The sequence below is a fragment of the Periplaneta americana genome, chromosome 9 (assembly GCF_040183065.1).
Source record: "Periplaneta americana isolate PAMFEO1 chromosome 9, P.americana_PAMFEO1_priV1, whole genome shotgun sequence".
NCBI classification, from domain to species: Eukaryota; Metazoa; Arthropoda; class Insecta; order Blattodea; family Blattidae; genus Periplaneta; species Periplaneta americana.
In genome coordinates, this window is record NC_091125.1 from 32,709,116 (window position 1) to 32,735,139 (window position 26,024).

At 34.3% G+C, this 26,024-nt stretch overlaps 1 protein-coding gene and 1 non-coding gene across 2 annotated transcripts in view; both read left to right on the top strand.

The window, feature by feature from the left end:
• Toll-6 (Toll-like receptor 6) overlaps positions 1 to 25,618 on the top strand; it is a 167,463-nt gene extending 141,845 nt beyond the window's left edge. The window contains exon 2 of the mRNA XM_069834498.1: positions 24,990 to 25,618. The gene's annotated coding sequence lies outside the window, so the exon portion shown is untranslated. The remainder of the gene's footprint in view (positions 1 to 24,989) is intronic.
• TRNAN-GUU (transfer RNA asparagine (anticodon GUU)) lies at positions 10,175 to 10,246 on the top strand. The gene has a single exon. It is a non-coding gene; the product is annotated as a tRNA-Asn (tRNA).
• Positions 25,619 to 26,024: the final 406 nt, after the last annotated feature.

The window sequence follows — 26,024 nt, forward strand, 5'->3', positions numbered from 1 at the left end:
TGCTTATTTAAATGTTTTATTAACAATACGTACATTGAAATATTAATTCAAATGTAATTGAATTGGACATATTTTTAACCCTTCTAAGTGCTTCTAATATGTTAGCATATGAAGAGTCCACTGCAAGAATGATGGATGTCATTTGGAATACCTTTTTTGAGGAGAAGCAATTGAAAGTTTGAAATGCTTAGCGCTCAAGGCTTAACTATGATTTTCCGATCATTACTGGACAATGACTATCAGTGTTAATGCCATGTAACTATCTATGTACATTCTATATGTCTTACGCTATGCATTGACAGTCTTGGTTCATTTTCGACAAGAAAGTGACATCCATCATTCTTGCAGTTTTAGTATTTTCTGTGATATACTAATAATTCGAGAAAATGTGTACTTAGCTACGAATTCTGCAAGAAAATACAAATAAATAAAATCTTCGACCCAAAGTTTGTTGCGATAGTCGTTTTATTGTTGATATCAGGAATAAAGGAAACCATAATTCCATTTTTTTCTCTACAAAATCGAGTCACGTTACGTTTTATGCCTGTTTCGAACGTAGCAGCAGTGGTAACTTTATATAAAAGTTAATGTTTCTCAGTAGCGAATCTTGTCTGTCTGTTGTAAGACTTCAATAGTCTCCACAGTTACAATATTATACCGCGAACATGAGTTTGGTTTTACCGGGACATCATTTTATTTTTACTAATATTTTTAATATTAACCTGGCTATACCGTTGGATTAACGGCTGAAGATCGGAAACACTGTTTGTAACCCTTTCCACGACCAGAGTTTGATGATACTAGCTTAAAATAAAAACAAATCACTTTACTAGGTATAGGAGGGAGAAAAGTAGTACATCTATTTACGTAAACTGGTAAATATTAAGATTTCGATTTTTATAATTTTCGTTCGGTTTTTATTTATTCAAAATGTACTACAGTATTAATAAGTGTATTTTTATTCACTAACTGAACTATCCAGGCGGACATGTTCATTATGCAATGTATAGTATACACATTAGCATACTATATGGAGAGTGCATTTAAATTAAAAAATAATCAAATTCTAGATATTTAAACAAATTGTTGAAAATGGTGACCGTTCATTTCGATACAGGCTTCAGTTCTTTTATGCTTATTAACAAAGACAATTTTAAGCATATCTTCGAAAATTGAATGCATTGTTTCTTGAATGTAATTCTTTAATTCTTCTGTTGTTGTAGGATGTTATAGCAAACAAGATTGTTTTACAGTAACCCCAAAAGAAATAATGCAAAGCACTCAAATCAGGCGTCATGGGGAGCCATAATCGTACTCATGTTGAAATAGTTCTCTACCTACTCTATAGCAGAATACCTTACGTAGCCTAATGTAAATTCAATCTTCACTTCTGCCCGATCCGCACATATAAATTTACTCAGACATGCTATCTATTGTCCGTCCGAGTGGTTATGTCGCAGGGTCGTAGAAAGGGGGGAAAATCACGTGACAGTTACTTAACGAAGCTCTTTCATTTAAATTATTTTAAACATTTTTGTACAATATTACGTAGGCACTAGCCTTTACAGAGAGGCCAGCAGAAATGAGTGTGGGAAACCGGGATGCGACGTAACAGTACCTGTGCGAAAATACACATGATTCTACAGGGACATCATTTTATTTTTACTTCAATTTTTATTGTACCTGAGTTTTTGAATGTACTTCATTCCCACCCCCTCTACTAGTGAACTTGCAACCGTTCTCCACACAGAACCAAGCGTATACAGTCAAAGTCGCCTTACGGTCTTAGTAAACACAATCAGTACTGAGTTAGTGAGTATAGTATGTTCCAGAAATATGATCGCTTTCAATATTGAATCATATTCTCGCACAGGTACTGTAGTCCATTTGCCCATGTCGCATCCCGGTTTCCCCCACCCACTTCTGCCCGTTCCTTTGTGGCTGGGCTGTCTTAGTTCTTTTCTGAAAACATTAATTTTTGTTAGGAAACATTAATTTTTGTTAGGAATTGGACGTCTACGTAATATTATATAACTGTTTAAAATAACTTAAATAAAAAGGCCTCGTTAAATAATTAACTGTCACGTGATTTCCCTCCTTTCTACGACCCTCGACAAAATCACTTGAACGGATAATAAATAGCATGTCTGAATAATTTTATCTTTTCGAATCGGACAGAAGTGAAGATTGAATATACAGTATGTAAGGTACTCTTTTATAGAGTAGGTACAGAATTATTTCAACATGAGTTAGTAGTACGAAAGACGAAACTGGTAATTGGAATTAGGTACAATAGTATATAGTGCGATAATATGCAAAAAAGAACTGAAACCTGTATAGAAATGAACGGCCATTATTTTCAAATATGTGTTTAAATATCCATATTATGATTATTTTTCAATTTAACGTCATTCTCTATATTGTACGCTAATGTGCTATAGACAGTATAATATGCGCTGCATAATGAATACGTCCGAACGGACAGCTCAGTTCGAGAGTAAAAACACTTATTGTTAATACAGTACTGTATTTTGATTAAAGAAAATCCTGATGAAAATTATCAAACTCAAAATTGCGATATTTCCTACTTTAAGTAAATGGATGAACTACTTTTCATCCCTCCTATACCTAGTAAAGTGATTTATTTGTATCTTACGCCAGTATCATGGAACTCCAGTGGAAGGGGGTATCAAAAGGTGTTTCCGGTTCACAACCTTTAAGCCTAAGGTATAGCCAGGTTAATATTAGAAATGTTAGTAAAAATAAAATGATGTCCCTGTATAAATGAATGCTCTTTCTTCACTGAAAAATGCGACCATATTGCGGGAACGTACTCACTGAGTACTGTTTACAATGACAGCACGACTCTGGCTGCATATGTGGCCTTGGTTCTGTGTGAGGACGGGTAGAAGTTTACTAGTAGAAGGGGTGGGAGTGAAGTACATTCAAAAACTCAGGTACAATAAAAATTGAAGTAATAATAAAATTATGTCCCTGTATATACGTATGTACAGCAGGGAAACGTCATTTTAACCTCTGTACTTTTCAATAATTTGTTGCTGTGGTACTTGAAATAATAATTAAGAATAGTAAAAATATTATGTTATTATGTTCATTATGATCACTTCTTGCGATATAGAAAAGTGTTTCATGGAATATAACAAAATTATTGTTAAGTAACCAATTCACTTCACTTTCGGTTCGGCTATTTTCGTGCTAATATCATTGTTCATTGCAACGCTAGTGTGGCATAGGTAGGGCCTATGCTACTCGTTGTAGACCCCTATGTATCTTGACCGATAGCTACAGTTAGATTTAAAGTTAGTGATACCTGCTGTGCATGTGTTACACTGAAATCTACATTCTAGCTGCAACACATCATTTTACTGTTTAATCGTGCAATACGTAATTCATTGCAAGGTAGTGAGCTGCCAAGAAAAAAAAAATTAAAGCTGGTCGACTCGAGTAGCCTATAGTTTGCACTCTCTTTGAATACGACTGTACGAGCGATACAGGAAAGAGTCCAATCTTTATGTTTCGTATTACCTTCTCCATTTCGACATAAACGAATAATAGTAAATGCATAGCTAACTTCAAGTAATGGTGTACAATATCCTCTCTCAACACTCATTACTTCATAAACCTTTGAGATTACTTCTTACCGCTTAATAGCGTTACGCTAAATTATCTTACATTATAACTACTTTTTCTTCGATCATCAATGCCTAGCGTGATGACCATCATGGATTTAAATAGGCATGAACATGTTTGTGTGTCCATAATTTAATGTCCTGTGTTTTCGAGGACGGAAGTCGCTGTTTTGCGAACTCACGTGAGGGTTTCATTCTGTATTTGTGTGGTATATCATAAATAAAATTAAAGAAAGGACGGAACTCGATGTTCTGAAGGTTGCAGGTGCTATGGAACAAGCAAAAATTCCACGAAATTTTTAAAATGGACAATATTTATGGCGTGTTAATTATATAAACACAATTGTTATAAAAATTCACCTCAGAATTTGTTACATCAATTATATAAAATAGTTAAAGAGAGAATAATTATTGAGCTTATTTCACGTTATTTTGATTTCCTTATTTGACACAGGAAGGATGGTACGGTTTTTAAGGAACCCGAACGTTCATTGCCGCTCTCACATAAGTCCGCCATCGGTCCCTAACCTGAGCAAGATTAATGCAGTTTCCATCATCATATCCCACTTCCCTCAAATCTATTTTAATATTATCCTCCCATCTACGTCTTAGCCTCCCCAAAGATATTTTCCCTCCGGCCTCTCAACTAATACTTTATATGCATTTCTGGATTCGCCTTTACATGCTACATGCCTTGTCCATCTCAAACGTCTGAATTTAATATTCCTAATTCACAAACGATTAGGTAAAATACGGGAATTTTACTTGAAGCAAGTAAAGAAATAGGTTTGGAAGTAAATCCCGAAAATACAAAGTATATGATTATGTTTCGTGACGAGAATATTGCACGAAATGGAAATATAAACATTGTAAATTTATCCTTTGCAGAGGTGGAAAAATTCAAATACCTGGAAGCAAAAGTAACAAATATAAATGATACTCGGGAGGAAATTAAACACAGAATAAATATGGGAAATACCTGTTATTATTCGGTTGAGAAGCTTTTATCATCCAGTCTGTTGTCAAAAAAATGTGAAAGTTAGAATTTATAAAACAGTTATATTACCGGTTGTTCTTTATGGTTGTGAAACTTGGACTCTCACTTTGAGAGAGGAACATAGGTTAAGGGTATTTAAGAATAAGGTGCTTAGGAAAATATTTGGGGCTAAGAGGGATGAAGTTACAGGAGAATGGAGGAAGTTACACAACACAGAACTGCACGCATTGTATTCTTTACCTGACATAATTAGGAATATTAAATCCAGACGTTTGAGATGGGCAGGCCATGTAGCACGTATGGGCGAATCAAGAAATGCATATAGAGTGTTAGTTGGGAGGCCGGAGGGAAAGACTTTTGGGGAGGCCGAGATGTAGATGGGAAGGTAATATTAAAATTAATTTGAGGGAGGTGGGATATGATGATAGAGACTGGATTAATCTTGCTCAGGATTGACGGGCTTATGTGAGGGCGGCAAAGAACCTCCGGGTTCCTTAAAAGCCAGTAAGTAAGTAAGTAATTACATCAGGTGAAGAATCTAATGCGTGCAGTTCTGCGTTGTGTAACTGTCTCCATTCTCCTGTAACTTCATCCCTCTTAGCTCCAGATATTTTCCTAAGCACCTTATTCTCAAATATCTAACTCTGTTTCTCTCTTAAAGTGAGAGTCCAAGTTTCATAACCATACAGAGCAATCGGTAATATGCTGTTTTATAAATTCTAACTTTCAGCATTTTTGGGAGCACACCGGGTGACAAAAACTTCCCAATCTAATAATAACAGGCATATTTTGCCTTTGACTTCCTCCCGAGTGTAATTTACATTTCTTACTTTTTCCCCAAGAAATTTGAACTTGTCCACCGGAAGGATGATACTATTAAAAATAATACACGAAATAATTAATTAAGCAAATATTTCCAAAAACAAGTAGAGAAACAGTTATGTCATTTTATAAAGATTGGATTCTTTCAATTTAGATATAGGTATACTGAGAAAAATGGTCTCCACAAAGAAATATCTATATAAACTATATGCAAATATCTGAAATTACATGAAATGAGTGGCAGTATTAATATTTTTACCTTCAAGGAAATACGAATAGTTCAATTTCACGAACATTATAGGAGTTTACGGAATGCAGATCAAAATGGCAAGAATATACAGTGTATTGAATGGAGCTATGTTGGAGGTAATTTCAAATAAGTACAAGGAGAGAAAATGGAATATAGGCAGATAAGAAAATTCTGGGGTATGATTTAAGCTGAAAATTCTAGGAACCAGATTGTCAGTAGGTTGAACTGTGTTCTTAATGATGGTAATAATGATGATGAAATCTATCCGAGGATAGAAAATATTTACGATACTGAAATATGTATAATAGTCCGTTTTTTTTACAGAACACCTTTTTTTTATAATTACAAAAATTTTATTTATTTTATTTAAATTTAAATATACAGAATAAAGAATATAATTACAAAACAAACAAGAGAAATAGAAATAAAATAATACAAGCAATATAAAAAGAAGATACAGTAGTATTAACAAAATTTGAGACCGAATGAGCAGCGCTCGTGCTCGGTCGCAGTTCAGATATAATATTAAAATAAAAAATAATAATAAGAAGAATAAGAATAATAATAATAAAAATAAATAAGTAAAATAAAATAGGAACTAAAATATAATTACAGCGGCAATGGAATTATATAATATAATATTAACACTAGAGAAGAATAATATCGCACGTGAAAAGTAGGACTAATATATATTTCAAAATTATAGAATACAAATATAATATAGGTTGATTAATTCATACACACAGGCTATAAATTTATTTAATCAAATTGAAGATATTAACACGTTTCTAATTTTCTTGTTATATGTTAGTGGGTTACATGTTAGAAGTTCTGGGTGTAATTTAGTTAAAGCATTGTACAACCGAGGGCCAAAATTTATGCTATGCTTTAGACCAGCAGATGTGAGACATTTAGGTTCTACTAATGTTGAATTAATATTTCGTCTTGTGTCATAATTGTGTGTCTGTAATACAAACTTATTACGATTTTTATGATAAAATTTTAACAGCGTATACTTATAAATTTGTTCAATATTAAATACATTAAATTCAGAATAAATTAATTTAGTTGGATAATCGGAACGTTTCTTCAAAAAATTTTAATTATTCTTTTTTGTAGTAAATTTAACGGACTAAGATTAATTTTTGTACTTCCACCCCAAACAATTATACCATATTGAATGATAGACTGAATAATGGCCAAATAAACATTTCGTAGAACTCTAATAGGTAAGTAGCATCGAAGATTAACGAATACTATAAGCAGAAAAAGAGAAGAAAATAAGCGTGCACAATCGATTATAAAATTTAAAAAGTGCTAAATCGTATTTGCATGTGAAGAATATAGTTCGTAAACCTGAAATAAGTCTTGGAAAGTTCAAAGCTTTGAATTACTTTAAGGGGCGTTCTGAACAACCCACATCTGCCACCACTTTAAACGTATTCGTAACAACGTTGCTGTCACTACTACGCCCATAGCTAAATATCATCCGTTAAATCCTCAACCGCCTACTTCCTCCCCCAGGTGTAAGGGTAGGATTCGGCAATGAGGAGTGGTGTTGCATTATGCGTCACGCTTGACTCAGACTAGCAGACACATGTTCGTATTCCCTGTACGCCGCCACCACTATCACCACTACCCCTGCTTCATCCGCCCCCTAATTTTCAAACTGTATAAAATGAGAGATATGATGAAGCAACCAAAGGCTCATCTCATTATATCCTTCTCTTTTCACTCACTTCAGTGAATGCCTCCCTCCGCCTCCTGCGGGACTCTTGACCCCTACATACAGTCTGGTTCAAAATTAAGGGAGAAGGAAATTACAGCTACAATTTTTAGACGGGACTGGAAATAAACATGAAGTTAATGTAACCATATTCTACTATTACTGGAATTGCATAAACTAGAAATAGACGAGAAATAAGTAAACACGAAGTTAATACAACTATATTCTATATTATTGGAATTCCATAATCTAGAAACAGACTAGAAATAAATATGAAGTTCATGTTATTGGTATCGCATTTTTTCAAAGTGTATTAGGAGAATTGTAGTTCATATTTTCCAACGTAGGAGATTTTATGAAATATCGTTAACGTAATTTAAAATATTTTGTATGGATAATTTATCGATGATAATGGGAAATGTGTGCAATCAGCCGACTATACAGCAAGCGAATAAATTTAATTACGTATAATTAAATAGACTAATTAAAAATTACATTCAGATGACAGAATTTATAAATCTATGTCCTATTTATGTGATACTTCAGGACGAGTTCTATTTTAGATAGTACGAAAAAGGACTTGTTTTGAAAAAAAAAAAAACAGGGTTTTGTGTTCGTTAAATTTTTAAAAATTCTAGTAATAATTCCAATTATTGTTGCTGAAATATATGTGATGGAGTAAAACGCATTGGCTAACTGTCCAAGTGCAGTAGTGGTACTTGACTTGCTTCATTCAGACACAAAACGAGAAGCGAAAAAATATTGTATGTATTTATTCACACTGTAGATGGGTGATGGCAGTGGTAATTAATTACACTCAATAATAATAATAATAATAATAATAATAATAATAATAATAATAATAATAATATGACATTAACAAGGAGCATCCTGAATTAAATTAAGCATGATCAATTAAATAACATTTAATGTAAATCTAATTTGTATCTTAACCCTAAGTTCGAACTAAACCCACGAGTATGTTATGTTCATACATGCACAAGTACCTTTCAGCACTACACTCATTTCGCTGTCAACTCATTCCACTGGAACTACGACACATTTCACTGATACTATCCTGATTTCACTAACACTGCAAAAACATTTCACTGTTAAAATACTTTTCTCTGCCACTATAAAGTATGAAACTTCACTGACACAACACACTTCTTCACTGATACAACACTTCACATAACAAAACATCAATATTACACCCTTAAAAGTTGTGCATAATATACTACCGTCTTTTAGTAAAGTCCTTAAGCCTATTTTAAATACATTTTTGGTAATTTGTAAAGCCTCTAGTAAGTCTGCAGGTAAAGCATTTCAGTTCCTGATAACACGATTGAGAAAAGAAAACTTTCCAGTGTCCGTCCTCTGTCTTCTTTCCCACAATTAATGTCGAGTATGCGGATTTAATTTTTGTGTATGGATTTTGAAACGAAAATGCTGTTGCTGCTGTTGTGGAATACTAGCGGCGATTTTCACACCTACCAGTGTCATTGTCGTTTTGTAAAATCGTAATGAATGCAATTAAATGCAATGTGTAACTTGACATTAATTTAATCCTTGTATTGTAGTCAGTCAATGAAGCAGGTTCAGGATATTCAATGCAATAATTTTTTATTCTTTATTTGTATATATTCTACAATCGATAAAACGTTGTCTTGTTACTTCCGGGATATATGTACATGCAAATTTGTGACATTTTGAGACTTGTGAATACGTTGTTGTGACCTGTGATTGCAGTCTGAATGTGTTGGTTGCACTTAATTTTTCTTAATGTATCCAAAACCATAGCGGTTGTTAGTGAGAAATTCAGAAACAATTTAATAATCTACCACGGGCAACTCATAGTGGTAGGCTCATTTCCTTTGTAAAAGAAGAATACATCGTGACTGCCAAAATTCGCGTGTGGTCTTCAGTATTACAATACTTGATTTTATTTTTCAGAACTTTATGAATAGTGTTGGTAAAAACAATATACGAATAAGTTTAACGTCGTTGGATACGTAACATTTTATCGCGTAAATGAAAAGTGCATTTCGAAGTGAAAAATGTCCTTGTGTCCTTGTCACATTGTGTGTGTTTTAGCATAAAACAAAACATTAGTTATATTTTTTGTACGCATATTGGCAGCGAAATACATGCCATAATTAATTTCTACAACAAATCAAGATTTCAGGTATAACTCCCTGTAAAGTTGATTTGAATAATTTCGAGGGAAAAATTGTTCCAGGGCCGGGTATCGAACCCAGGACCTTTGGTTTAACGTACCAATGCTCTACCACTGATCTACCCGGGAACTCTAACCGACACCGATCCAATTTTTCCCTCTATATCCACATACCTCAAAGTGGGCTGACAACCGTCAAGCAACCAACTTCGAGTGCACACTAACTCTGTGTGACTTAAATTGTGGTTTTCTGTTAACGAACAGTGACGTGTATTATGCAAATCAAGATTTCAGGTATAACTCCCTGTAAAGTTGATTTGAATAATACCCGGCCCTGGAACAATTTTTCCCTCGAAATTATTCAAATCAACTTTACAGGGAGTTATACCTGAAATCTTGATTTGCATAATACACGTCACTGTTCGTTAACAGAAAACCACAATTTAAGTCACACAGAGTTAGTGTGCACTCGAAGTTGGTTGCTTGACGGTTGTCAGCCCACTTTGAGGTATGTGGATATAGAGGGAAAAATTGGATCGGTGTCGGTTAGAGTTCCCGGGTAGCTCAGTGGTAGAGCATTGGTACGTTAAACCAAAGGTCCCGGGTTCGATACCCGGCCCTGGAACAATTTTTCCCTCGAAATTATTCAATTTCTACAACAGTTTACCAACTTTCTACTGGCAAAAATATAAGTAAGAAAAATATAAAATTTCATCCCGTCTGAATCAAATATTGGGGTAATGTATGTGACGTGTCCAACGAAATAAAGCTTTCGAGTCACAGAATTTCCTAAATTCGTCGAAAAATTCGTCGAAATGCATTTTAATTTTAATTGGCAGAGAAAAGTTCATTATGCTCCCTAATATCGTACCCCTCACATCAAAGCAATGAATGTGCATTTTCTTAGTTCTGGGAAAAACGAGTTTAAAGTTTCAAATGTCCATATAAATTTAGGAAAACTTCATTTTTAATCAACATATTATGATATAGGAAGTTGATTACAATGAAGTTTTTCTGAATTTATCAGGGAATTTGAAAATTTAAACTCGTTTCTCTCAGAACTAAGAAAATGCATATGCATGGTTTTGAGATGAGAGGGACGATGTATGTTACGAGGTCAACGTTAATATTTCTCATTGTTATATATTCTTGAAGGACACTTACTCTCCTCACAACTTCTTTATATTGGAACGGATTAAATAATGTTAAAACTAGAATAAACGGTAAAGTTAAAGGTCGCATTTACTTATTGTTTCGATTCGAAGCCAGTTTTTATACTATTTTAACAAATATATTAAGAACACAAATTAAAACATGAATATTCGTAACTCAATAGCTTGCCAGAAACTTGAATATTAGATCAAAATCCTTAGAACACGACCAAAAGGATATCATGTAGATATTTCCGACAAGGGATGGTCTACAATATGAAATTTATCGACAGCTGAAGTATTCTTGAAAGTGGTAGCCTCGAGAGAGGAACTTCCGTCAAGTTGATCTGAACTTTTCAGTTACCATTCTATCCACTAGTTATTAATTTGTGAGTAGCATTCCTCTGTTCATCTTAAAGGATTAAAGTGTAAGTACTAGTAGTCAAATTAAATAATAATTTTACATTTTTATCCATCATGTTAATCCTCGAGGACTTCGTACTGCCTGCAAACCATACTTTGAGAAACACTGGAATACATTAATAATTTTTAAGTTGTATGGTTGAAATAATTATAGTTATTGCTTGTATTTTGTTACAGTTCAAAGAGCTTATAACTTTTGTTCATTTATTAAGAATGTTTTAAATTAATTGGAATATGAAACGATGGACCTTAGTTTCAACTGGTGTAAACATGGGGTTTAAGTACATATTGAAACACCGAACGCGAAATCCAGTCCATTCGACCGACTGGTTGCTTTACAAACAGAGTGCATTAGAAGTCGTGTGTATCTGTACATGCAGGATAAATAATCAGTACTTTATCTTCCAGTGCATTGTGTACATTGTAAAGTTGTCGAAGGGTTGTGTTGTATGCGAATAGTGTTTGGAACGAATCTATGCAACGTTACCGCATGGGGTCACAATAGAATGAGTTTAATTGGAACTTTCCTTGTACATAATACACTGAAAAATAATACAACTTGCTTTGGATAACTCCAGGCTAGACCGACAGATGTTACAGAAACTATGTATTCATATTAATTACGTAAGTTTATATTTAATTACGGTCACAATTGAAGGGTTCAGAGCCATAGCGGTCCAAGCGCCATTTATTAAAAACGGAGAAAGCAAGGGTTAAAGTTAAGTAAATACCATAATTTAATGAAGATTGACATATCATTTAATTTTAATGTGCATACTTTATCTTACTTGCTATATGTTTCGTTAAATTATAGTAATCACATAATTTTAACTCTTCTTTTCTCCTTTTTAATAAATGGCGCTTGATCCACTATGGCACTGAACCCTTCAATTAATATAGTCCGTGGAATGTTTCGTTCCATAGATGGGGGATTGTATCTAATATGTAGACCATATCAAACTCGACACAAATATTTATCTGAAATCATTTTAATTTCGAATTGGTATTTTTAACGAGCTATAAAATATTGTTACCTGCTCTAAAACAAACGAGTTGTACTACATTAAACACACTTGATTGAGGGAGTGCAACTATTTTAAGTGTGTTACGTTATTCAGGGGCGTGCAAAAAACGAACGACTGGACCTGCTTGCTTATGTCACTTCAAATTGTAATGCATTAAATAGAGATAACAGTGACCTCTTTTATGAGTGGGATTCCTTGATCAATTTTGTTATTACCAGGTGCGCATTTTCATTCCCAAACAAGTTTAGGAAAGTTATCGGTTAGTATATCCTGGACTCTAAATGCTTACATCAGAACCCTACGAAAGGTATAACCTAGTTCGGTACGTAATAATCAGGCTTCGAGACTTCGGACCCGATAGAGCAGTTCAGTGGGAAATCCGCATAACGGCGTTCTGAGAATAGTGGTAAAGCGTACAGTGGGTGGGGGTACTGTAGAATGAATGACAACAAATACGCAAAGGAAAACGCACTGGATTTGAAGGTTCTGACGAATAATTTGGTTTTCATACAAATATATTTTCAAACTGTGTCTGAAACTATTACACGGTTAGAAAAGTCAGAGCAAGAGATGCCAGAAGCCCTCAAATTAATTTAGAAAATGATGCAGAGAATAAATGAGACATCAAGTACACCGGTTACTGAACATGTAAAATAGAATGTTATGTTTTATTTAACAACGCTCGCAACTGCAGAGGTTATATCAGCGTCGCCGGATGTGCCGGAATTTTGTCCCGCAGGAGTTCTTTTACATGCCAGTAAATCTACTGACATGAGGCTGTCGCATTTAAGCACACTTAAATGTCATCGACCTGGCCCGGATTCGAACCCGCAACCTTGAGCATAGAAGGCCAGCGCTATACCAACTCGCCAACCAGGTCGACTGTAAAATAGAAGTGTAAATCAATTTTATGTAAAAATAACGGATATGGATCACTGTGTAATATAAACAGCAAATTAGTGGATATAGAGTCACCCCAGAATAAAGGACTGTCTCTTAGAGACTGCAATGATGTTAGGTTTCTTCGTCATGTGACGTAGAGCGCAGTTTTTCACAGTACAAATTGTGTTTGGCAGATAACCGAAAAAGATTTACGTTTGAGACACTGAAAATGTATCTTGTAGTATACTGTATTGCAATTCGGTACTGTAACTGCACTTCCTAAAGACGACCAATAGGATAAATGAAGAAATTAAAATTGCTGCATGTTTATTTCCACCATTAACACTGTGTATAATTAAAAGCAAATACTTATAAAAGACAGGAAAATAAATGAGTTTTACATTATTTTGACATTGTCATTGTATAATGTATATTTCCCTATACTACCGTACTCTATTCTAAACAGCAACGTTGTTATCTCAACACATCTCTACCTTTCATTACCTGCAGCGAGTCAACAACCTATAGTACATGCACAGTAAACTTATTGTATCGGGTCTCAAGTCTCGAAGCCTGGTAATAATAATGACTATGACAACTGTAAGTGGCATTGCTACTGAATTGAAATAGTCTGACCAGCTACTTTTTAACGATATAAATGCGCTAACACTGCGAAACTGGCGCTGTACAAAATATTAGTGCTACATATGAGAGGAAACGTAATTAGATTGTTGATAATACTGAACTAGTATATGCCCATATATTACATATTGTAGAACATATTAAACATGATACACACTAACTGTAAATACTCTATAAATAATATATACAATTAATTTATTTGAGATCAACACCGTTACGGTGAACAAAAACATATAGCCTATCTGAACTTATGAAATTCATATCTTTTACTATAATTGCCAGTAAAAATTTGTTTAAACTAAGAAAATATTCTTCCTACGTCACATGACGTCACAGGGACAAAATAATAATAATAATAATAATAATAATAATAATAATAATAATAATAACAAAAATCAATATACAAATTAGCAATATTTACATTTTACACAATAATTCATTAATCAAAACTTATTCCGTTGCAGTGAACGAAAACATATATTCTGAGGTTATGAAATGCAAATCTTTTACGAACCTCACATAAAATTTGTTTAAAGTACGATAATGTTCCTTCTATGTCATATGACATTACAGGGGCATATTTTTTATTCATTACATCATTGTTATTTAATGACTCCATGAGTAGAGCCCGATCATAAACCCGTGGCACCTGCGCGAAAGACGAATTGGCATCCACTTACATGGACTCGCCCAAGAGTCTTGCTGGGGGGGAGGGGGGTTGAAAGTAAGTTCTATGAGTAAGCAGTCGCTTGCACACACAGAACCCCTCACTTCGAAGCCTCAGAAAGAAGCTCGCACATGTTGGTGCCACGAGTTTGCGATCGGGCTATACCTGCTTGCAATTCTACTACCCTGCTTATGCATCCACGAGACGAGTCGACCTGGTTGGCAAGTTGGTATAGCGCTGGCCTTCTTTGCCCAAGGTTGCGGGTTCGATTCCGGGCTAGGTCGATGGGAATTAAGTGTGCTTAAATGCGACAGTCTCATGTCAGTAGATTTACTGGCATGTAAAAGAACTCCTGCGGGACAAAATTCCGGCACATCCGGCGACGCTGATATAACCTCTGCAGTTGCGAGCGTCGTTAAATAAAACATAACATTTTTTTTCCATGAGACGTAATGATTGTATCAGAAGAAACTACTCGATCCGCTGTACGTTTGGGAACAGAAATGCGCTGCCTGGTTATTACTTAGTGTTGATGATATTCCTAGTGTGTCTCGCTGCTTGTATGATGGTTATGGTAAATTCTATAATTTTTAATGTATGGATTAAATTTTATTTTGAGTATAAAATCAGTAGAAATAGAAAATAGCTAATTATACTGAAGTGTATAAGCTGTGTAATGATTGTTGAATTAGCCGTGTTGGACACGTATTTTCTACTTGAAAAGTAAGACTTCCTTCCCAGAAGTTTTAGCACTTAATTTAAGTATAGTAATTTTTGAGGGTATGATACTATTCATTCCATAATTTTCTTCCACAAGTTCCTTAATTTTTCGTTTGTATCCTACATCCTGCAACATTTTATAGAATCAGATTATTTTATTTTTCGATAGCTTTTCTTCATTTAATTATATCAACCATTAATTTTAATATTAATTATTATTATAAAAGTGTAAATTCTATCAGTTTAGGATTCAGCCATTCCAAGTTCTGTACGGGACAATTAGTCACTTTAGGCGTGTTTATTGGACTAGTACACTAATTTTTCTCCTTATTAAAAATAAATATTGCATGAAGGCTATTGATTTAATAAGTATCATAAAACGAATTTCACAAGAGAAATGTTTTCTTTAAATAAAATTTTAATCAGAAAATGAACAATTACTTATGAGATACGAAAAAAGTATAGCTACATATATGTAGAGATTACTAATATTCTCTGAATTTGAGTGACATGTCTGCTTAAAAAAAAATCTGTAGGCTATTTTCATATTCGTAACTTGACAATTTAAATTTAATGGGACACTTGGTAGCAAAGATACAGAAATAATTAAATTATTTTTTTCCCCTCAGGCTTACTTAGTCTGTTTTACATTTAGGGATAATTTAATGAATTCATTACACATTTAGTTTATAAATCCACTTATTTCGTTACAAGAAAATCCATAGGTTACAATATTTATCGTAAAAAGTTCTTACTCAGTTGTTAACTGCGTTTATGTTCTTCATTACTTTGTACATTTTTCTTAGCATCTCTCGAATATTTGATATGTGCCTCATTATTCTTAACGAACTCAATGAAGTGTTTCTGCCTTAAATTTCGTCCTCTCGTTTGTTGAAATACCCGAGAATTTTGAATAACATTTAGTTTAATACGCCCACTAATTAACATGGAAACCATCCAAATGAGACCCTATTGGACTCTGAAGTTTGTTTCTTATTTTCTAATGTAGTGAAGCACTGTACACCTGAATGCGCACGTGTAATGTAGGAGTTTATTGGAGCCTAAAAGTTTTAATATATATGGACTCATATCATGACAATCCCTTTACAAGGGTCGTAGGTTACTGGTGCTGCAGTAAAGCCGTCGGGTGGTTGGGAACAGGGACCGCTGCCGGTATTGTTCCGCCTCCCTTATCCGACCTCTGACCTCGTGACGTCATCTCAGCCCTTAAATAATGAGATAGGCGCGTGTAAACCCAGCCCCCGACTCCCTCTCTTTCCAACCCTTTCCACTGTGTAAATTCTCCTACGGCTCTTCCCTCAACCAATCTCCGTGTCCTACATTCACCCCCTTCCTCTCTCTCACTCTCCGTCGTACAAGTTGGTTCATAATGGACGCAGCGCAAGCTATGAAGAGTAAATTAATAATTAATATTAGCTGAAATGAACCGTGGGGGTATTTGAGGTGGGTATTATGTATTCTGGGAACATCCTCAGAACATGACGCAGTAAAAGGAATATACCACTACAATGTGTAGCATGATGTCGAGTAAAGTGTCCCTTAATGAAACGGATGGTAAGAGGTGTATGACATTTCATTTGAAGGTGCCCTATCAAATAATTAGTGGAGAAGCAGGAAGACATTATATCCCAGCTTCTCTCGCTGTGAATAATAGGCCTACAGATGCAAGGACGGACTTCTATGACGTCCAAAGCAGTGAACAACTGTTGAAGGTTTCCTCGTACTGTATTTTTCTAGGACGGTAAACTGCACACACATTTCAGGTATATGACCTAAAAGAAGGTAATTTACAAATATGTAATTTGCACACCGGATTTTGGATATGTAGTCTGCACAAGCAAACAACCCAGGTAAAAAAAAAACAGGATGTAAATTGCACACAGAGCTACAAATAATGGCATGTAGCCTACTTCCTTTGAATATACTCACTATTACAATATTAACGTATTAATCAATAATTTATACTGGTAGCTGGTATTTTGCTCGCTTAATGAATTCCAATCGGGATATATGCCCCTCATTATATTTCTCTCCATAGTATCTTTGCTCCTTAAGGAGCCCTTATTTTTAACTTTTGCTTCAGTAGGTAGAATCCCCTGAATTTTCACGTATGTGTTAATTTGAAATTCAATTAACCTGTTTGTAAAAGTATAAATATCAGGATGAGCAGACTAAAACGTATTGTTGAAACTACTGTGAAAAATCTCGGACATTAGTTGTACGATGCAAGCTGTTTTAGCTGAGCAGATTGAAGGAGGAAAGGTAACGTCATCGTCTACATAGGTGTCTACAAAATAGTCACAAAAGTTTAGTTTTTCATCTTGTGGCTCAATGGCCACTAAATCAGATACAAAACAGTCGCCAACCACATGTGAGTCTAAAAGCGGTAGACCGAATAAAAGTTTTAACCATCTGCCGATTTCAGAATAATTTTTATATTCCTTTAATGAACCATATTTATTGATCTGACTTAGATGGAATCTACATCCAATGACATTGACATCACTTCATATAGCATTTATTGCAGCACGGATGGCACATACGAAATCCACAATTATAGTGTTTGGATTCTGTCGTAAATTTATATGATAGCATATGTCAGAAATCGATCGTAATACTTGAACGTAAGTATAAGCTTTTTCCGGATAACAGCCAATATGTTAGTTGTATGTAATCTCATTTTGTGCTCTATGGAAGGTAAACAGTTGTACAAAATACTTAGTACAAAATGTGAATGTGCCATCCATGAAAATAGTGTCCACACTATATAATGTATCTATATTCGTTATACAATACCCCTCTTCTTCCATTACAAACTACGTAAGTCAATTGTGCTTGCCATTCGTAACATTGGTTGGCATTGCGTTCGATTTATATGTAATTTATTAAAAAAATAACCCGAGTCAGCAGTGTGTAGTTTACATACGACCCCTACCATCTAAGTTAGGTTTTGTTGTGTGTGCAGATTACGTACCACAAGTGTACAGCAAAGATATGGGAAAAAATACACCTGAAAGATGTGTGTAGTTTACCTCCGCCCGTATTTTTCCATACCTTCGAAGAAAATATAAGCCAGTACTTTGTTTTCTTTTCTTTTATTTTATTTTATTCATTTCACCTATCAAATATTGAAGTGATCAGAAATGTTGTATGGCCATATTATTTTTCAGGAAATTGTCATTACTATTAGCCTATTATTATTATTATTATTATTATTATTATTATTATTATTATTATTATTATTATTATTATTATTCGTTATCGATTCTGCCTCATTTTGATTACTGTGACCTCTCTACACTGACCTTAACATGAGACTGACAGACTACAGTGTTCATAATGCATGTGTTCAATTTATTTGCTACGTCTGTAGATTTGACCGTATCACACCTTCACTAAATATGTTGTCCTAGTCCGTCTCAAAGAGCGAAGAACTATTCACTCTCTCACGTTAATCTTCAATTTTCTTCAGAACTCTAACCCTAGCTACTTAGCTTCTCGTTTTCAACATTGTCCTCACATCACGAAATAGATACTCGCTCACAACACCATATCACACTCTCCATTCCTAAACACAAAACATCTTCCTACTCTTCATCTTTCACTATCTCTGCAGCTCATCTCTGGAACTCTCTAACATTACATGTCAGAGACTGTCGGACATTATCTAGTTTGAAAAATAAACTAAATTGCACTTTTTCAATTCAGATTCCATTTACTTATAAGCCATTTTCTCTGCGATAGTTTTGTAAAAATATGTTTATTTTTCTTCCTTTTCGTTTTCTTGTTCTCTTGATCGCCAGATGAATTTATTATCGTACCCTTTTTATTATTGATTCTATTTAAATTTCGTATTTTGTTTTTATTTATTATTTTATTACATTCCATTCGTTGTATCCTTCCTTACGTTTTTCCCTGTTAACTATGTACAAACTGAGTTGCTTTTATTATAATCTAATCTTTAGATCTGTATTTTACTTATTTTGTTATGGTATTATTTTCATATTGTTTAGTGTCGATTTTGTTATGCTATTATATTTTGTAATATGTTAGTATTCTGTTCTTTAACTTTTTGTTAAAATTTTGTATACTTTTTCAGCTGGTAGAGTGTAAGAGAAGGTCCTATGGCCTTAACTCTGCCAGTATAAATAAATTATTATTATTATTATTATTATTATTATTATTATTATTATTATTATTATTATTATTCTGTTTAGAACACTTAACGTTTAAATATAATAGAGGTCTAAAAATAAAAAAAAACAAAAAAAAACTTCAGTGTTAAATTTTCTTTAAAAAGTTGAAAAAAAAAAAAGAAGAGTAATATATCGTATTTGCCTTCAACAAATTTTAACACTGTGAAGTTTTTAGACTAATTATATTTTATCATAATCATTGTCATTATTATCATCATAATTATCAAGTAAGTGTACATTAGCGGGTTTTTACTAAGTTTTTTCTTACACTTCAAGTTTGGAAAGCTGAAACATTGCCTTCTGTGCCGGAGTTCCAAATTCTATGTAGCCTATATGTGAATTTATAGTACAAAGCGTTCAGCTCGGATCCCAGCTACGAACACGCTCATCAGATATGATTCAATGGCAGACATAGACTGTACCGTTATCGATCCGTAACCTCACTCGTATTTTTAACTCTTATTACTTTGATTATGACAGCATGCATACAATTACTGTATATTTTTATTTCATAATCAGTACTAACCGATGTTCTAGGAGTATTTGTTCAAAGTGGTGACCGTCTTTATTCACACTTTCCCGATATAAATATCTTGATGGATTGTTATTCACGCGTAAAATTTCAGTCACGCTTGTAATTTCTTCTCTTCAATTGTCATAGTATTTTTAGGTACGGACTTTATTTTTATAAATATAAGTATTTTTTTTTTTAGTATACAAAAACTATTTCATGAAAATATGTCGGCAATGTTTGAATACAGACCGACATTACTCTCATATAGACTGGCCAGAGTTTCTGACACAAAAACCAGGACACATTCCTAAAAGTGATCCTGCAAAGCACGCACGACATTGCTTTTTTTTTTCTATTCGCGTTACATATCATAAAATATCTGATCTTCAAACCAAAACAGTAACCAGTTTTAATACAATACACATTTCTTGAAGTATGTAAACTAGTAGCTATTGGAAACAACATAACAAAAGAGATGATATATTGGTGAAAAGAAAATAGGGGCAGGGAGGAAAAAGGTCTTAAGTAAAAATTTTATACTTTTCAGGAGAGCAGTAGAAAGATTGAAATTGGTGTCATTATAGAGTTTTTTAATTAAGAGGTTTTTCTTGGATATATTATTTGTTTATATTTCTTCTAAAATAGGTAATGTTGGTAATTTAACAATTTTATTGATTATTTCCAAAAATAGTCGCACTTAAGGTCTTTTAAGACTAAAATTCAAACTGAGTAGAAGGAACTATTTAAACATAAGACCTTTTTCATGTGAAAATAACTGAGAAATGTGAATTACTAGGAATGCATAATAGGTCTTAAACAATTATAGGACTTGAATAATTTCAAGGGAAAAATTGTTCCGGGGCCGGGTATCGATCCCGGGACCTCTGGTTGAACGTACCAGCGCTCTACCACTGAGCTACCCGGGAACTCCACCCGACACCGTCTCAACTTTTCCCTTTATATCCACAAAAGTCACACAGAGATTGTGTGCACTCGTTGTGGATCTCTGGCGTTTCGTCAGCCCACGCGAGTTGTGTGGATATAAAGGGAAAAGTTAAGACGGTGTCGGGTGGAGTTCCCGGGTAGCTCAGTGGTAGAGCGCTGGTACGTTCAACCAGAGGTCCCGGGATCGATACCCGGCCCCGGAACAATTTTTCCCTTGAAATTATTCAAATCTGCTTTACAGGGAGCTTCACCTGAAAGACTAGATTTGCATAATTATAGGACTGTTTACCCTTGGTACTTAAACTTTTAAAAGGAAAGGGCATCAGTATGTGATAAATGGCTAAAATACAAGTTAGACATTTTTAATAGGGAAGCATGGAAAGTAAAAATATGATGGTTTGTAAGGAATAAAGTATTAAATATTCTTAAGTCCTTATTCTGTGTGTGCTCGATTCAAAAAGTACTTAGGACATTGGTAACGCTCTATTAATCCAGTCAGGAGTCTTATTTGACTTTAACCGTTTTACCAGATTGTAGAGAATTGTTTCCACCTTTTAGAATATATAAAAATCTCATTTTCACAAAAAAAAATTGACTTAAGACCTTTCTCCTCCTGGCCACATATTTTGTTATGAGGAGGTGTAAATTGTTATTGCGTACAAGTATTTATTATTCATGCTCTCTGCTAACTCTTTTTCTAACAGGACGCACTGTAGCTACTGCAGCCTGATTATTCTTCATGAGTTACTGATCAGCTACATATTTCTGATTTGAGTGTAATGCTTTCAGCAACTGCCCCTGTCCAAGAAGGAAGTCATAGAATTTAACACTGCTAAATTCAGATTGCTTACATAAAAATGGCTTTTAAGGAACACGCAGATTCATTGCCGCCCTCACATAAGCCCGCCATCGGTCCCTATCTTGTGCAAGATTAATCCAGTCTCTATCATCATATCTCACCTCCCTCAATTCCATTTTAATATTATCCTCCCATCTACATCTCGGCCTCGCCAAAGGTCTTTTTCCCGCCGGTCTCCCAACTAACACTCTATATACATTTCTGGATTCGCCCATACGTGCTACATGCTCTGTCCGTCTTAAACGTCTGGATTTAATGTTCCTAATTGTCAGGTGAAGAATGCAATGCGTGCAGTTCTGTGTTGTGTAACTTTCTCCATTGTCCTGTCACTTCATCCCTCTTAGTCCCAAATATTTTCCTAAGAACCTTATTATCAAATACCCTTAATCTCTGTTCCTCTCTCAAAGTGAGAGTCCAAGTTTCACAACCATACAGAACAACCGGTAATATAACTGTTTTATAAATTCAAACTTTCTAACAATTTTTAATCAACATAATTATATATTAATGTTTCTGCCTTCAGTTTAGAATTTTTACTTATCCGCATATTGTTCACTACTGCGAAGTGTTTTCTGTTGTTTTGCTCTTTGCTTCTATTTTCTGAGAGAATAGAAAACATAAAACTTTCGATTCATATTTTATTTCGCAGGACTTTAGCAGGATAAACTTAAAAAGCAGAATATTTATAGGAATTTCAAGTTTTTGCGCGAGCCATAGGATAAAGGGCTGAAAGACAAAGGACATCTGGTCACCCTAACTTTGAACAACTATGACACAAATTATATTCATTATGAAATAAAAATGTAATTGTGTGCATACTATAATTGAAGTTATGAGTAAAAATACACGAGAGAATACGGATCGATAATGACACAGCGTGTTCCGGCCATGCAAGCATGTATGAAGCCCGTATAACCGGCCGGGAGCCGAGATGAACGCTCTGTAGTATTAAGATTTTCACAAACGACACTCTTGCTTTTTTTAACCGTCATTCTACACATTACAATCTGTACTTCGTCGTTTTCACCACATTTTTTGTGTTCTCATTTAGGACGAAACTTGAAAATTACAGTGAGCTTATGAGATGTGCTGTAAGAATGTTATTTGAAAGTTATGTTTACCGTTCAAGCTTTGACTTTTGAGCTTCACTATAAGAGACGTAAGCTTCATGTTGATAGGCCTATTTACGGCAAGATTATTCTGAAAAAAAAAGTATTCCTTCATTCTTATGGATAACGTATTATAAAATTTCTTACGAGAAAAAGAATATGTGTTCTAAAATGAACTTCATTTAGACAAAAGTAATGTTTTCAACTATCAGACAATTTTATCCGCTGTTCTTCAGTTGGTTCCCAAACAAAATATCAACAATGTGAGTAGGTTCCCCATGTTCAAATATCAACAACGCGAGTAGGTTCCCCATGTTCAAATATTTACAAACGCGAGTATGGTCCCCATGTCCAAATATCAACAACGCGAGTAGGTTCCCCATGTCCAAATATCAACAACGCGAGTAGGTTCCCCATGTTCAAATATCAACAACGCGAGTAGGTTCCCCATGTCCAAATATCAACAACGCGAGTAGGTTCCCCATGTCCAAATATCAACAACGCGAGTAGGTTCCCCATGTTCAAATATCAACAACGCGAGTAGGTTCCCCGTGTTCAAATATCAACAACGCGAGTAGGTTCCCCATGTTCAAATATCAACAACGCGAGTAGGTTCCCCATGTTAAAATATCAACAACGCGAGTAGGTTCCCCATGTTCAAATATCAACAACGCGAGTAGGTTCCCCATGTCCAAATATCAACAACGCGAGTAGGTTCCCCATGTCCAAATATCAACAACGCGAGTAGGTTCCCCATGTTCAAATATCAACAACGCGAGTAGGTTCCCCATGTTCAAATATCAACAACGTGAGTAGGTTCCCCATTTTCAAATATCAACAACGCGAGTAGGTTCCCCATGTTCAAATATCAACAACGCGAGTAGGTTCCAAGGCTGTGTGGGAAGGGATGTTAATGGATCATGTAGCAGAGTAGTGATAGTGTCCAAATGTCAACAACGGGGATGAGGTAGTTGTTATTGCCTATAACACCACTTATATTCGATCATGACCTGTGGTTTTATATACGTTAAAATATAAATACCGATCATAAGTTTCAGTGATTATCAGAGTAGTGGCAGTGGAAGTACAGGACAGCCGTATTGCACTTAGTGATAGATTTCACTAGTATGCTCGTTGAAAAGAGGAAGAAACTCTTAGTGGTGAATGATCGGTTTTCAGAAAGCATTATCTAGTGGTGTGGAAAGATATACTTGTGTTAAAAGAGCATGTAAGTGTTTCGTGAAACTTTCTGATTCAGATATTAGAATGGAATGCAACGTCGAACATAACCACGATACTTGTGATATTGCAACTTTAAATAAAATTATGAAAGATTCAACATGGAAAATTGTGAAGTTATTCGACGCAACGTGTCCGCCAAGCACAAAACATTTTTAACCTACCTACTACCGTAGACAGTAGTTGACAGTCCTAAGTTTGTATAAAATGGGAAAGGAAATGTTTTCTGGCTTAATCTAGCGCGGGAACCAATTGCAGTACAAGGAGAAATCAACCTGGAACCAATTCAGGTATAGCTCTGGGACGAACTGGGAACCGATTCACAGATTTGGGAACCAATTCCAGTACGCTCATTTTATCGCTTTCTCCCCTCCCTCCCCACTAAGATTCACTTCAAAAGTTCGATATTATAAAGCATTATCCTTCTCGCATTTATGAAGTCATTCTAAATTTATTTACTCGTACATTGTTTATTTCAATTGATAAAATGTATCTAGTAAATCCTTTTGAACATCACCATATTTTGATCTTTATCGCATTTATATGTCGAAATTTCACGATAAATTTGCAATAGAATAGCCGTAATAAAATTGTAAAATTTCCATTGCTCTCTTCTCTCTTTTAGTATTTAAATTTGTTGAAATAGGGCCTATCTATATCCAAGATAACGTGTAGTTATTTTTCATGTATATAGGCTACAATGATTCTTCATTGTTTTTAAGCACTATCATTATTACAAAATGAAATGTATTTAAGATTATGTTTGTTGAATATATTTCTCTCCTTCACTAGTACTTTGACATTTCTTAATTAGAAGGCAGTAGTTAAATTGTCACTGCTTGCTTGTAGAAATGAGCAGAAAATAGATTGTATTGAACTATGAGATTTGATCAGTTTGAAAGTTCTGCATTAGTTTTCTTATATAGATTGTTCAGATGATGATAGCTATCGTGATTTTTTTTTGTGATTTTCCAGGAAAAAAGCTGAACGAAAACGATCGTCTGACCGAGAGAACTTTAGAAGAAAGAATTGGAATCTCTTCTACTTAACAGTTGAGTAAGAAAGTTGCTCATCTGGGACACTTTAGTTTTTCATCTTGGAAACATTTGCTGAAGTCGATTTTATGTGATATTACACCATTGGTAAAGAGTCAAATATAAACTTCTTTTTTCTTTTATAAAATCGCTTTAATTAAGTATATCGAAATATTATTAAATTGTAATATATGCTTATAAAATTAAAATTAACTTCTGATGTAAATATTATTATGTATTATAATGAGGCTTATCGCGTGTGTAAAAGTGTTGTGAGAAAAGTGGCATAAGTGAACCTTTTATTTATTATTGTAAATATAACTACGGACAAATGACAAATTGATTTTAGAGCAAGAGACAAATAAAAGAACTATAATTAAGACGTGTGTGGCCTCCCCCTATAAAATAATGTAAGTGGGCTTACAATTATGGTTACCAAAGTTGCATTTCCCAACATAAGGACACACATTCATGAACTTATTACACTGTACTGTATAACAATTAATGAAGAATGTTATGTTTTGTTCCTGTCAAAATAAAATAGATGTCGTCTAGCACTATTTTATTAAATATCATGGTCTTTTATTTTATATCCAAAACCTGCATGAATTTTTTTTATTTTACAATACTACACTACAGATACTAAGATTAAGAAATTTATATAACTAAAAGAGGGTTTCAGTCACTTTTCGTCGACATGAGTTTATGGTACAATATTACTTTGTGTAGCCTATTCTATGAAATTGCACATTCTTCTGCATGTCACAAATTCATAATCGTAACTTAAAAGCTTCACATCTGTGTTCGGTAATGCTTACATAGCTTTTATGATCACTTGCTCACAGTAATTTTCACTTTCGCATGCATCAAATTGCTATCTATATATATAACCTTCTCGACTTTACTTTGGTCTAGAGTGAATTTGAAAATAAAGTTTATTTCCGCTAGTGATATACAATCTGATATATTCAGATAA